The 15,360-nt window shown below is 43.7% G+C and overlaps 1 protein-coding gene across 2 annotated transcripts in view; it reads left to right on the forward strand.

Annotated features, from left to right (window-relative positions):
• The window catches only part of lama5 (laminin, alpha 5), a 158,557-nt gene that overhangs the window by 88,321 nt on the left and 54,876 nt on the right, over positions 1–15,360 (forward strand). The window lies entirely within an intron of this gene.

Below are 15,360 nucleotides of genomic sequence, written 5' to 3' on the forward strand. Positions count from 1 at the left end.
GTAATCAATCATTTCCATATTGCACAAATGACAGAGGACAAAATAAACTCAAATAAAACATTTAAAAAAAAGAATATATATCTTTTGGAATAAAGCTGTTTTCTCTCCCTTCATTTTCCCAATTTCCAACATTGTCAGTGTCAAACCATGCAGATAAACAAGAAAATAACTACTACTATATTTTTAAATCACTAATGCCACAAAACTGTAGATTTTTAATGGATTTTTAATCACACGTGTAGCTGTGACAAGTAATTTCATAAGGCAGAAATACTGTTGAATTAAACATTTATTCAGAAATGTAATAATAATACTAGGACTGCGCGCAGTACTGAACGGGCCCTCGCAGGACACGCGTGTCGGGGCATGCTGCCGTCTGGGTTTGTGCGTTACAGGGGCCAGTCTATACCACCCCTATGAATTTCATTGCCTTAAGTCTTATGGTTTGGGCACAGTGGCACTTATTAAATTAAACTGCCGCCAGAGTGCCACCTAGGGGTTGATCAAGAAAATCTTCAAGGGTTATCCTCAGGAAGGCATTGACAATAAGTCTACCAAGTTTGGTGTTAATCTGACCAACCTACTTGGAGATATAAAATACTTCAATTTAAAGAGCGCCACCTAGTGGTCATCGCCCAAGATTTTGCAGCGAGCCCCAGGGGCTCATGGGGAAGTAGTAACCTGAGTTTCATGTCATTCAGACACACCAATGTGGAGATATGCAACACTTCGTGTTTTGTGTTGAAAATAGCGCCACCTGCAGGAAGTTGTTATTTAATAACTTGAGTATTCTTTGGGTAATCAAAATTCTTTTAATAACTTTTTGTCATGAGGGTCCATAGATGCTGTGTGCAAAGTTTGGTGCAAAACGATGAAATTGCCTAGGAGGAGTTCGAAAAAGTAGGTTTGCGACATTTCGCGAATTTGCGGAAAAAAACGGTAGGCGAAAATGGGTGTGGCCTATATCACGAGATTCAGCACAACTCAGTGAACGCGTGGATATAAGTTTTTTGAATGTGCGATGAAGTATGTGGGAGTTATTAGCCAAAACGCACTTTCCATTATTATAGCGCCACCTAGTGGTGAAAATTCAGGATGACAATAGATTATAAAATTTTTCGCCAGGTGTGACTTATATTTAAAGTTTCATGAGTTTTGGGGTATGTTCAGGCAGTGAAATATGCGATCATTTGGGAAGAAGAATAATAAAAACTAGGACTGCGCGCAGTACTGAACGGGCCCTCGCAGTACATGCGTGTCGGGGCATGCTGCCGTCGGGGTTTGTGCGTTACAGGGGCCAGTCTATACCACCCCTATGAATTTCATTGCCTTAAGTCTTATGGTCTGGGCACAGTGGCACTTATTAAATTAAACTGCTGCCAGAGCGCCACCTAGGGGCCGATCAATAAAATCTTCAAGGGTTATCCTCAGGAGGGCATTGACAATAAGTATACCAAGTTTGGTGTTAATCCGACCAACCGATTTGGAGATATAAAATACTTAAATTTAAAGAGCGCCACCTAGGGGTAATCGGCCAAAATTTTGCAGCGAGCCTCAGGGGCTCATGGGGAAGTAGTAACCTGAGTTTCATGTAATTCAGACACACCAATGTGGAGATATGCAACACTTCGTGTTTTGTCTTGATAATAGCGCCACCTGCAGGAAGTTGTTATTTAATAACTTGAGTATTCTTTGGGTAATCAAAATTCTTTTAATAACTTTTTGTCAAGAGGGTCCATAGATGCTTTGTGCAAAGTTTGGTGCAAAATGATGAAATTGCCTAGGAGGAGTTCGAAAAAGTAGGTTTGCGACATTTCGCGAATTTGCGAAAAAAAACGGTAGGCGAAAATGGGAGTGGCCTATATCACGAGATTCAGCACAACTCAGTGAACGCGTGGATATAAGTTTTTTGAATGTGCAATGAAGTATGTGGGAGTTATTAGCCAAAACGCACTTTCCATTATTATAGCGCCACCTAGTGGTGAAAATTCAGGATGACAATAGATTATAAAATTTTTCGCCAGGTGTGACTTATATTTAAAGTTTCATGAGTTTTGGGGCATGTTCAGGCAGTGAAATATGCGATCATTTGGGAAGAAGAATAATAAAAACTAGGACTGCGCACAGTACTGAACGGGCCCTCGCAGAGTGGAGCCGTTGGGGGAGGCGCCGTCAGGGGAGGGCACATCGGACGCGGCGCTGTTGGCTCAGTCCCTATGCGTCCCAAATTGTGTGTCTTCTACCACTGTGCTTGTGGTAGGTGTAAAACATGTTACTTCCTGTAGCCAGCAGGGGGCGCTATGACTGTGTGTCACTATTGACCCGTGGGTGTGTCCCGGGCTGGACCCTAATCACGTGTGTTAAATTTGGGACAGATTGGACAATGTATGGTCAAGTTATTCAGTCTGGTGTTAGATGGCGAGATGCCATATTTTGCCGCCATGCCACGCCCACATAGTGTGACGGTCGGTAAAGATTTATACAACTTTTGATCCCAAAGGCCTTGTGATGGTACTGACCAAGTTTGAAGTCAATTGGATAAAATCTGTAGGAGGAGTTCGTTAAAGTATGCGACCTGGAAATGGCCAAAAACGACGACAAGTGCGATAGTCAATCCAAGATGGCGGACTTCCTGTTGGGTTTGAGGTATGGGTCCAAGAGGCTTTTTGGTGCGTCTCCACATGAAGCACGTGTGTACCAAATTTCGTATCTCTACGTGAAACCTACTGCTGGGGCTAGGCGTTAAAGTTGTTACTTCCTGTTGCCATCGGGGGGCGCTATGACTGTGTGTCAATATTTACATGTGGGTGTGTTCAGGGCTCGACCCTCATCACCTGTGAGAAAATTGGGACAGATGGGACAATGTACGGGCAAGTTATACTGTCTGGTGTGTTATGGCGAGACGCCATATTTTGCCGCCATGCCACGCCCACATTGTGTGACAGGCGGTAAAGATTTATACAACTTTTGATCCCAAAGCCCTTGTGATGGTACTGACCAAGTTTGGAGTAAATCGGATGAAATCTGTCGGAGGAGTTCGTTAAAGTATGCAACGTGGTCATTTTATGAAAGGGGGCGTGGATTAAGCATAAGGGGCGGGGCTTTATGAAATATTGTTATGTAGAAGTGTTAAGGGCTGGACTCTGATGAAGCATGAGAAGTTTGGATCAGATCAGACAAAGAATGGGAAAATTATAACAATCTGATGTTTTATGGCAAGACGCCATATTTTGCCGCCATGCCACGCCCACATAGTGTGAGCGGCGGTAAAGATTTATACAACTTTTGATTCCAAAGGCCTTGTGATGGTACTGACCAAGTTTGAAGAGAATTCGATGAAATCTGTAGGAGGAGTTCGTTAAAGTATGCGGCATGGAAATGGCCCAAAACATCAGGAAACGCCATTTTCGATCCAAGATGGCCGACTTCCTGTACGTTTTAGGGTATGGCTTCTTGAGACTTTTTGGTGCGTCTTGCCATGATACATGTACGTAGAAAATTTCGTGTCTCTACGACATTCCTGTGCGAGGGGCTGAATTTTCTTGACTTTCAAGGGGGCGCTGTTGAGTCATTTTGCCACGCCCATTCCTGGGACCACTAGAATACGTAAATTTCAGTGGAGATCTATGTATATTCCAAAAATGATGAGTTTTTGAATATGAGAAAGGCCCCAAAAAGGCGATTCCAATTCCAGGATAATAATAATAAGAATAGACGGACCAATTACAATAGGGTCCTTGCACTGTTAGTGCTCGGTCCCTAACTAGGACTGCGCGCAGTACTGAATGGGCCCTCGCAGTACACGCGTGTCGGGGCATGCTGCCGTCGGGGTGTGTGCGTTACAGGGTCCAGTCTATACCACCCCTATGAATTTCATTGCCTTAAGTCTTATGGTCTGGGCACAGTGGCACTTATTAAATTAAACTGCCGCCAGAGCGCCACCTAGGGGCTGATCAATAAAACCTTCAAGGGTTATCCTCAGGAGGGTATTGACAATAAGTATACCAAGTTTGGTGTTAATCCGACCAACCGATTTGGAGATATATAATACTTCAATTTAAAGAGCGCCACCTAGTGGTCATCGGCCGAAATTTTGCAGAGAGCCTCAGGGGTTCATGGGGAAGTAGGAACCTGAGTGTCATGTCGTTCAGACACACCAATGTGGAGATATGCAACACTTCGTGTTTTGTGTTGAAAATAGCGCCACCTGCAGGAAGTTGTTATTTAATAACTTGAGTATTCTTTGGGTAATCAAAATTCTTTTAATAACTTTTTGTCATGAGGGTCCATAGATGCTGTGTGCAAAGTTTGGTGCAAAACGATGAAATTGCCTAGGAGGAGTTCGAAAAAGAAGGTTTGCGACATTTCGCGAATTTGCGAAAAAAAACGGTAGGCGAAAATGGGAGTGGCCTATATCACGAGATTCAGCACAACTCAGTGAACGCGTGGATATAAGTTTTTTGAATGTGCGATGAAGTATGTGGGAGTTATTAGCTTAAACGCGTTTTCCTTTATTATAGCGCCACCTAGTGGTGGAAATTCAGGATGACAACAGATTATAAAATTTTTCACCATGTGTGACTTATATTTAAAGTTTCATGAGTTTTGGAGTATGTTCAGGCAGTGAAAAATGCGATCATTTCGTCACGAGAATAAAAAAAATAATAACTAGGACTGCGCGCAGTACTGAACGGGCCCTCGCAGTACACGCGTGTCGGGGCATGCTGCCGTCGGGGTTTTTTGCGTTACAGGGGCCAGTCTATACCACCCCTATGAATTTCATTGCCTTAAGTCTTATGGTCTGGGCACATTGGCACTTATTAAATTAAACTGCCGCCAGAGCGCCATCTAGGGGCCGATCAATAAAATCTTCAAGGGTTATCCTCAGGAGGGCATAGACAATAAGTTTACCAAATTTGGTGTTAATCCGACCAACCAATGTGGAGATATAAAATACTTCAATTTAAAGAGCGCCACCTAGTGGTAATCGTCCAAAATTTTGCAGAGAGCCTCAGTGGCTCATGGGGAAGTAGGAACCTGAGTTTCATGTCATTCAGACACACCAATGTGGAGATATGCAACACTTGTGTTGATAATAGCGCCACCTGCAGGAAGTTGTTATTTAATAACTTGAGTATTCTTTGGGTTATCAAAATTCTTTTAATAACTTTTTGTCATGAGGGTCTATAGATGCTGTGTGCAAAGTTTGGTGCAAAACGATGAAATTGCCGAGGAGGAGTTCGAAAAAGTAGGTTTGCGACATTTTGCGAATTTGCGAAAAAAAAACTCTAGGCGAAAATGGGCGTGGCTTATATCACGAGATTCAGCACAACCCAGTGAACGCGTGGATATACGTTTTTTGAATGTGCGAAAAAGTATGTGGGAGTTATTAGCCAAAACGCACTTTCCTTTATTATAGCGCCACCTAGTGGTGGAAATTCAGGATGACAATAGATTATAAAATTTTTCACCATGTGTGATTTATATTTAAAGTTTCATGAGTTTTGGGGTATGTTCAGGCAGTGAAATATGCGATCATTTGGGAAGAAGAATAATAAAAATAATAATAATAAAAATAATAAATAAACATTCGAAATACAATAGGGACCTCGCAGGTCGTTGCCTGCTCGGGCCCTAATAATAATAATAACTAGGACTGCGCGCAGTACTGAACGGGCCCTCGCAGTCCACGCGTGTCGGGGCATGCTGCCGTCAAAGTTTGTGCGTTACAGGGACCAGTCTATACCACCCCTATGAATTTCATTGCCTTAAGTCTTATGGTCTGGGCACAGTGAGACTTATTAAATTAAACTGCCGCCAGAGCGCCACCTAGGGGCCGATCAATAAAACCTTCAAGGGTTATCCTCAGGAGGGCATTGACAATAAGTATACCAAGTTTGGTGTTAATCCGACCAACCAATGTGGAGATATAAAATACTTCAATTTAAAGAGCGCCACCTAGTGGTCATCGGCCAAAATTTTGCACAGAGCCTCAGGGGCTCATGGGGAAGTAGTAACCTGAGTTTCATGTCATTCAGACACACCAATGTGGAGATATGCAACACTTTGTGTTTTGTGTTGAAAATAGCGCCATCTGCAGGAAGTTATCATTTAATAACTTGAGTATTCTTTTGGTAATCAAAATTCTTTTAATAACTTTTTGTCATGAGGGTCCATAGATGCTGTGTGCAAAGTTTGGTGCAAAACAATGAAATTGCCTCGGAGGAGTTCGAAAAAGTAGGTTTACGACATTTCGCGAATTTGCGGAAAAAAACGGTAGGCGAAAATGGGAGTGGCCTATATCACGAGATTCAGCACAACTCAGTGAACGCGTGGATATAAGTTTTTTGAATGTGCGATAAAGTATGTGGGAGTTATTAGCCAAAACGCGCTTTCCTTTATTATAGCGCCACCTAGTGGTGAAAATTCAGGATTACAAAAGATTATAAAATTTTTCGCCATGTGTGACTTATATTTAAAGTTTCATGAGTTTTGGGGTATGTTCAGGCAGTGAAATATGCGATCATTTGGGAAGAAGAATAATAATAAAAAACTAGGACTGCAAGCAGTACTGAACGGGCCCTCGCAGAGTGGAGCCGTCGGGGGAGGCGACGACGGGGGAGGGCACGTCGGACGCAGCGCTGTTGGCTCAGTCCCTATGCGTCCCAAATGGCGTGTCTTCTACCACGGTGCTCGGGGTAGGTGTAAAACATAATACTTGCTGTAGCCAGCAGGGGGCGCTATGACTGTGTGTCAATATTAACATGTGGGTGTGTCCAGGGCTGGCCCCTCATCATGTGTGAGAAATTTGGGACAGATTGGACAATGTATGGTCAAGTTATACAGTCTCGTGTTTCATGGCGAGACGCCATATTTTGGCGCCATGCCACGCCCACATAGTGTGACCGTCGGTAAAGATTTGGATAAGTTTTGATCCCAAAGGCCTTGTGATGGTACTGACCAAATTTGAAGTTGATCGGGTAAAATCTGTAGGAGGAGTTCGTTAAAGTATGGAGCGTGGAAATGGGTAAAAACGATGAATTGTGCGATATTCAAACCAAGATGGCCGACTTCCTGTTGGGTTTGAGGTATGGGTCCAAGAGGCTTTTTGGTGCGTCTCTAGATGGTTAATATGTGTAGCAAATTTCGTGTCTCCATGTGTAACATGCTGCTTGGGCTAGGTGTAAAACATGTTACTTCTTGTAGCCAGCGGGGGGCGCTATGACTGTTTGTCAATATTGACACGTGGGTGTGTTCAAGGGTGGACCCTCATCACGTGAGAAATTTGGGACAGATTGGACAATGTATGGTCAAGTTATCCAGTCTGGTGTTAGATGACGAGACGCCATATTTTGCCGCCATGCCACGCCCACATATTGTGAAGGTCAGTAAAGGTCTTGATAAGTTGTGTTCCCCAAAGCCTTGTGATGGTACTGACCAAGTTTGCAGTCAATGGGATGAAATCTGTTGGAGGAGTTATGTAAAGTATGCAACGTGGTCATTTTATGAAAGAGGGCGTGGATAAAGCATAAGGGGCGGGGCTTGATGAAAGATGGTTATTTAGAAGTGTTAAGGACTGGACTCTGATGGAGCATGAGAAGTTTGGAGCAGATGGGACAAAGAATGGAGAAGTTATAACGATCCCGTGTTTTATGGCGAGACGCCATATTTTGGCGCCATGCCACGCCCACATAGTGTGACCGTCGGTAAAGATTTGGATAACTTTTGATCCCAAAGGCCTTGTGATGGTACTGACCAAATGTGAAGTTGATCGGGTAAAATTTGTAGGAGGAGTTCGTTAAAGTATGCGGCATGGAAATGGGCCAAAACAGCAGGAAATGCCATTTTCGAATAAAAATGGCCGACTTCCTGTACGTTTGAGGGTATGGGTTCTTGAGACTTTTTGGTGCGTCTTCCCATGATACATGTATGTACCAAATTTCGTGTCTCTACGTCATTCCTGTGCGAGGGGCTGAATTTTCTTGTCTTTCCAGGGGGCGCTGTTGAGTCATTTTGCCACGCCCACTGCAGGGACCACCAGAATACGTAAATTTCAACGGAGATTTATGTATTTTCCAAATATGGTGAGTTTTTGAATATGATAAAGCCCCCAAAAAGGCGATTCATTTTGGAGAACACAAAGAATAATAATAAACGGACCAATTTCAATAGGGTCCTCGCACCGTTAGTGCTCGGTCCCTAAAAAAATAATAAATAATCATTCGAAATACAATAGGGACCTCGCAGGTCGTTGCCTGCTCGGGCCCTAACTAGGACTGCGCGCAGTACTGAACGGGCCCTCGCAGAGTGGAGCCGTCGGGGGAGGCGCCGTCAGGGGAGGGCACATCAGACGCGGTGCTGTTGGCTCAGTCCCTATGTGTACCAAATTGTATGTCTCCTACCACTGTGCTTGTGGTAGGTGTAAAACATGTTACTTCCTGTAGCCAGCAGGGGGCGCTATGACTGTGTGTCACTATTGACCCGTGGGTGTGTCCCGGGCTGGACCCTAATCACGTATGTGAAATTTGGGACAGATTGGACAATGTATGGTCAAGTTATCCAGTCTGGTGTTAGATGGCGAGACGCCATATTTTGCCGCCATGCCACGCCCACATAGTGTGACCGTCGGTAAAGCTTTCAATAACTTTTGATCCCAAACGTCTTGTGATGCTACTGACCAAGTTTGAAGGCAATAAGGTGAAATTTGTAGGAGGAGTTTGTTAAAGGATGCAACATGGTCCTGTGATGAATGGGGGCGTGGATATAGCATAAGGGGCGGGGCTTTATGAAATATTGTTATGTAGAAGTGTTAAGGGCTGGACTCTGATGAAGCATGAGACATTTGGAGGATATGGGACAAAGAATGGGAAAGTTATAACAATCTCGTGTTTTATGGCGAGACGCCATATTTTGCCGCCATGCCACGCCCACATAGTGTGACCGTCGGTGAAGCTTTCAATAACTTTTGATTCCACAGGCCTGGTGATGGTACTGACCAAGTTTGAAGTCAATTAGATAAAATCTGTAGGAGGAGTTCGTTAAAGTATGTGACCTGGAAATGGCCCAAAACGATGACAAGTGCGATATTCAAACCAAGATGGCGGACTTCTTGTTGGGTTTGAGGTATGGGTCCAGGAGGCTTTTTGGTGCATCTCCACATGAAGCACGTGTGTACCAAATTTCGTGTCTCTACGTGAAACCTACTGCAAAGGCTAAGTATAAAACAAGTTACTTGCTGTTGCCAGCAGGGGGCGCTATGACCGTGTGTCAATATTGACACGTGGGTGTGTTCCAGGCTGGACCCTAATCACGTGTGTGAAATTTGGGACAGATTGGACAAAGTCTGTCCAAGTTATACAGTCTCGTGTGTTGTGGCGAGACGCCATATTTTGCCGCCATGCCACGCCCACATAGTGTGACAGGGGGTAAAGATTTATACAACTTTTGATCCCAAAGGCCTTATGATGGTACTGACCAAGTTTGAAGTCCATGGGGTGAAATCTGTCGGAGGAGTTATGTAAAGTATGCAATGTGGTCATTTTATGAAAGGGGGCGTGGATAAAGCATAAGGGGCGGGGCTTTATCAATATTGTTATTGGGAAGTGTTAAGGGCTGGACTCTGATGAAGCATGAGAAGTTTGGACCACATTGGAGAAAGTATGGGAAAGTTATAATGATCTCGTGTTTTATGGCGAGACGCCATATTTTGCCGCCATGCCACGCCCACATAGTGTGACCATCGGTAAAGCTTTATACAACTTTTGATCCCAAAGGCCTTGTGAGGCTACTGTCCAAGTTTGAAGAGAATTGGATGAAATCTGTAGGAGGAGTTCGTTAAAGTATGCGACGTGGAAATGGCCCAAAACAGCAGGAAACGCCATTTTCGATCCAAGATGGCCGACTTCCTGTACGTTTTAGGGTATGGGTTCTTGAGACTTTTTGGTGCGTCTTGCCATGATACATGTATGTACCAAATTTTGTGTCTCTATGACATTCCTGTGCGAGGGGCTGAATTTTCTTGACTTTCAAGGGGGCGCTGTTGAGTCATTTTGCCACGCCCATTCCCGCGACCACAAGAATACGTAAATTTCACCAGAGATTTATGTATATTCCAAATATGGTGAGTTTTTGAATATGATAAAGGCCCCAAAAATGCGATTCATTTTCCAGAAGAAGAATAATAATAATTCCTTCAATTTCAATAGGGTCCTCGCACCGTTGCTGGATGTATGCATCCAGAAAGTATGCAACGTGGTCATTTTATGAAAGGGGGCGTGGATTAAGCATAAGGGGCGGGGCTTTATGAAATATTGTCTTTTAGAAGTATTAAGGGCTGGACTCTGATGAAGCATGAGAAGTTTGGACCAGATGGGACAAAGAATGGAGAAGTTATAACAATCTCGTGTTTTATGGCGAGACGCCATATTTTGCCGCCATGCCACGCCCACATAGTGTGACCGTCGGTAAAGCTTTATACAACTTTTGATCCCAAAGTCGTTGTGATGGTACTGACCAAGTTTGAAGTCAATTGGATAAAATCTGTAGGAGGAGTTCGTTAAAGTATGCGACCTGGAAATGGCCAAAAACGATGACAAGTGCAATATTCAATCCAAGATGGCCGACTTCCTGTACGTTTTCGGGTATGGGTTCTTGAGGCTTTTTGGTGCGTATTCCCATGATACACATATGTCCCAACTTTTGTGTGTCTACGTGAAAAAAACCTATATTGTGAGGATGTTTTGAAAATTTTGAGGGGGCGCTAGTGAGTCATTTTGCATGGTCCATTCCCGCGAATACCAGAATACGTACATTTCAAATCTGATTTATGTATATTCCAAATATGGTGAGTTTTTGAATATGATAAAGGCCTCAAATAAGCGATTTACTTTCCCTAAAAATAATAATAATAAACGGACCAATTTCAATAGGGTCCTCGCACCGTTAGTGCTCGGTCCCTAATAAATAATCATTCGAAATACAATAGGGACCTCGCAGGTCGTTGCCTGCTCGGGCCCTAACTAGGACTGCGCGCAGTACTGAACGGGCCCTCGCAGTACACGCGTGTCGGGGCATGCTGCCGTCGGGGTTTGTGCATTACAGGGGCCAGTCTATACCACCCCTATGAATTTCATTGCCTTAAGTCTTATGGTCTGGGCACAGTGGCACTTATTAAAATAAACTGCCGCCAGAGCGCCACCTAGGGGCCGATCAATAAAACCTTGAAGGGTTATCCTCAAGAGCGCATTGACAATAAGTATACCAAGTTTGGTGTAAATCTGACTAACCGATGTGTAGGTATAAAATACTTAAATTTATAGAGCGCCACCTAGTGGTCATCAGCCAAAATTTTGCACAGAGCCTCAGGGGCTCATGGGGAAGTAGTAACCTGAGTTTCATGTCATTCAGACACACCAATGAGGAGATATGCAACATTTCGTGTTTTGTGTTGAAAATAGCGCCACCTGCAGGAAGTTGTTATTTAATAACTTGAGTATTCTTTGGGTAATCAAAATTCTTTTAATAACTTTTTGTCATGAGGGTCCATAGATGCTGTGTGCAAAGTTTGGTGCAAAACGATGAAATTGCCTAGGAGGAGTTCGAAAAAGTAGGTTTGCGACATTTCGCGAATTTGCGAAAAAAAACGGTAGGCGAAAATGGGAGTGGCTTATATCACGAGATTCAGCACAACTCAGTGAACGCGTGGATATAAGATTTTTGAATGTGCGATAAAGTATGTGGGAGTTATTAGCCTAAATGCGTTTTCCTTTATTATAGCGCCACCTAGTGGTGGAAATTCAGGATGACAATAGATTATAAAATTTTTCACCAGGTGTGACTTATATTTAAAGTTTCATGAGTTTTGGGGTATGTTCAGGCAGTGAAATATGCGATCATTTGGGAAGAAGAATAATAAAAACTAGGACTGCGCGCAGTACTGAACGGGCCCTCGCAGTACGCGCGTGTCGGGGCATGCTGCCGTCAGGGTGCGTGCGTTACAGGGGCCAGTCTATACCACCCCTACGAATTTCATTGCCTTAAGTCTTATGGTCTGGGCACAGTGGCATTTTTAAAATTAAACTGCCGCCAGAGCGCCACCTAGGGGCCGATCAATAAAACCTTCAAGGGTTATTGTCAAGAGGGCATTGACAATAAGTATACCAAGTTTGGTGTTAATCCGACCAACCGATGTAGAGATATAAATTACTTCAATTTAAAGAGCGCCACCTAGTGGTCATCGGCCAAAATTTTGCAGCGAGCCTCAGGGGCTCATGGGGAAGTAGTAACCTGAGTTTCATGTCATTCAGACACACCAATGTGGAGATATGCAACACTTTGTGTTTTGTGTTGAAAATAGCGCCACCTGCAGGAAGTTGTTATTTAATAACTTGAGTATTCTTTGGGTAATCAAAATTATTTTAATAACTTTTTGTTATGAGGGTCCATAGATGCTGTGTGCAAAGTTTGGTGCAGAACGATGAAATTACCTAGGAGGAGTTCGAAAAAGTAGGTTTGCGACATTTCGCGAATTTGCGAAAAAAAACGGTAGGCGAAAATGGGCGTGGCTTATATCACGAGATTCAGCACGACTCAGTGAACGCGTGGATATAAGTTTTTTGAATGTGCGATAAAGTATGTGGGAGTTATTTGCCTAAACGCGCTTTCCTTTATTATAGCGCCACCTAGTGGTGGAAATTCAGGATGACAATAGATTATAAAATTTTTCACCATGTGTGACTTATATTTAAAGTTTCATGAGTTTTGGGGTATGTTCAGGCAGTGAAATATGCGATCATTTGGGACAAAGAATAATAAAAATAATAAAAATAAATAATCATTCGAAATACAATAGGGACCTCGCAGGTCGTTGCCTGCTCGGGCCCTAATAAATAATCATTCGAAATACAATAGGGACCTCGCAGGTCGTTGCCTGCTCGGGCCCTAACTAGGACTGCGCGCAGTACTGAACGGGCCCTCGCAGTACATGCGTGTCGGGGCATGCTGCCGTCAGGGTTTGTGCATTACAGGGGCCAGTCTACACCACCCCTATGAATTTCATTGCCTTAAGTGTTATGGTCTGGGCACAGTGGCATTTTTTAAATTAAACTGCTGCCAGAGCGCCACCTAGGGGCCGATCAATAAAACCTTCAAGGGTTATTCTCAAGAGGGCATTGACAATAAGTATACCAGGTTTGGTGTTAATCCGACCAACCGATTTGGAGATATAAAATAGTTCAATTTAAAGAGCGCCACCTAGTGGTCATCGCCTAAAATTTTGCAGAGATCCTCAGGGGCTCATGGGGAAGTAGTAACCTGAGTTTCATGTCATTCAGACACACCAATGTGGAGATATGCAACACTTTGTGTTTTGTGTTGAAAATAGCGCCACCTGCAGGAAGTTGTTATTTAATAACTTGAGTATCCTTTGGGTAATCAAAATTCTTTTAATAACTTTTTGTCATGAGGGTCTATAGATGCTGTGTGCAAAGTTTGGTGCAAAACGATGAAATTGCCTAGGAGGAGTTCGAAAAAGTAGGTTTGCGACATTTCGCGAATTTGCGAAAAAAAACGGTAGGCGAAAATGGGAGTGGCCTGTATCACGAGATTCAGCACAACTCAGTGAACGCGTGGATATAAGTTTTTTGAATGTGTGATAAAGTATGTGGAAGTTATTAGCCTAAACGCACTTTCCTTTATTATAGCGCCACCTAGTGGTGAAAATTCAGGATGACAATAGATTATAAAATTTTTCACCATGTGTGAGTTATATTTAAAGTTTCATGAGTTTTGGGGTATGTTCAGGCAGTGAAATATGCGATCATTTGGGAAGAAGAATAATAAAAATAACTAGGACTGCGCGCAGTACTGAACGGGCCCTCGCAGTCCACGCGTGTCGGGGCATGCTGCCGTTGGGGTGTGTGCGTTACAGGGGCCAGTCTATACCACCCCTATGAATTTCATTGCCTTAAGTCTTATGGTCTGGGCACAGTGGCACTCATTGAATTAAACTGCCGCCACAGCGCCACCTAAGGGCCGATCAGTAAAATCTTCAAGGGTTATCCTCAGGAGGGCATTGACAATAAGTATACCAAGTTTGGTGTTAATCCGACCAACCGATGTGGAGATATAAAATACTTCAATGTAAAGAGCGCCACCTAGTGGTCTTCGGCCAAAATTTTGCAGCGAGCCTCAGGGGCTCATGGGGAAGTAGTAACCTAAGTTGTGGGCTGGACCCTAATCACGTGTGTGAAATTTGGGACAGATTGGACAATGTATGGTCAAGTTATGCAGTCTCGTGTGTTATGGCGAGATGCCATATTTTGGCGGCATGCCACGCCCACATAGTGTGACCGTCGATAAAGCTTTCAATAACTTTTGATCCCAAAGCCCTTGTGATGGTACTGACCAAGTTTGAAGTCCATGGGATGAAATCTGTAGGAGGAGTTCGTTAAAGTATGCCACCTGGAAATGGCCAAAAACGATGACAAGTGCGATATTCAAACCAAGATGGCGGACTTCCTGTTGGGTTTGAGGTATGGGTCCAAGAGGCTTTTTGGGGCGTCTCCACATGATTAATGTGTGTACCAAATTTCGTGTCTCTACGTCAAACCTACTGCTGGGGCTAGGCGTTAAAGTTGTTACTTCCTGTTGCCAGCTGGGGGCGCTATGACTGTGTGTCAATATTGACATGTTGGTGTGTTCAGAGGTGGACCCTTATCACGTGTAAGAATTTTGGTCCAGATGAGACAATGTATGGTGAAGTTATACAGTCTCGTGTTTCATGGCGAGACGGCATATTTTGCCGCCATGCCACGGCCACATAGTGTGACCGTCTGTAAAGCTTTCGATAACTTTTGATCCCAAAGGCCTTGTAATGGTACTGACCAAGTTTGAAGTCAATGGTACGAAATCTGTTGGAGGAGTTATGTAAAATACGCAACGTGGTCATTTTGTAAAAGGGGGCGTGGATAAAGCATAAGGGGCGGGGCTTTATGAAATATTGTTATGTAGAAGTGTTAAGGGCTGGACTGTGATGAAGCATGAGAAATTTGTAGCATATGGGACAAAGAATGGGAAAGTTATAACGATCTCGTGTTTTATGGCGAGACGCCATATTTTGCCGCCATGCCACGCCCACATAGTGTGACCGTCGATAAAGCTTTCAATAACTTTTGATCCCAAAGGCCTTGTGATGCTACTGACCAAGTTTGAAGTTGATCAGGTAAAATCTGTAGGAGGAGTTCGTTAAAGTATGCGACGTGGAAATGGGCCAAAACAGCAGGAAACGCCATATTCAATCCAAGATGGCCGACTTCCTGTACGTTTTAGGGTATGGGTTCTTGAGACTTTTTGGTGCGTCTT

Source organism: Centropristis striata, chromosome 5 (assembly GCF_030273125.1).
Source record: "Centropristis striata isolate RG_2023a ecotype Rhode Island chromosome 5, C.striata_1.0, whole genome shotgun sequence".
Lineage (NCBI taxonomy): Eukaryota > Metazoa > Chordata > Actinopteri > Perciformes > Serranidae > Centropristis > Centropristis striata.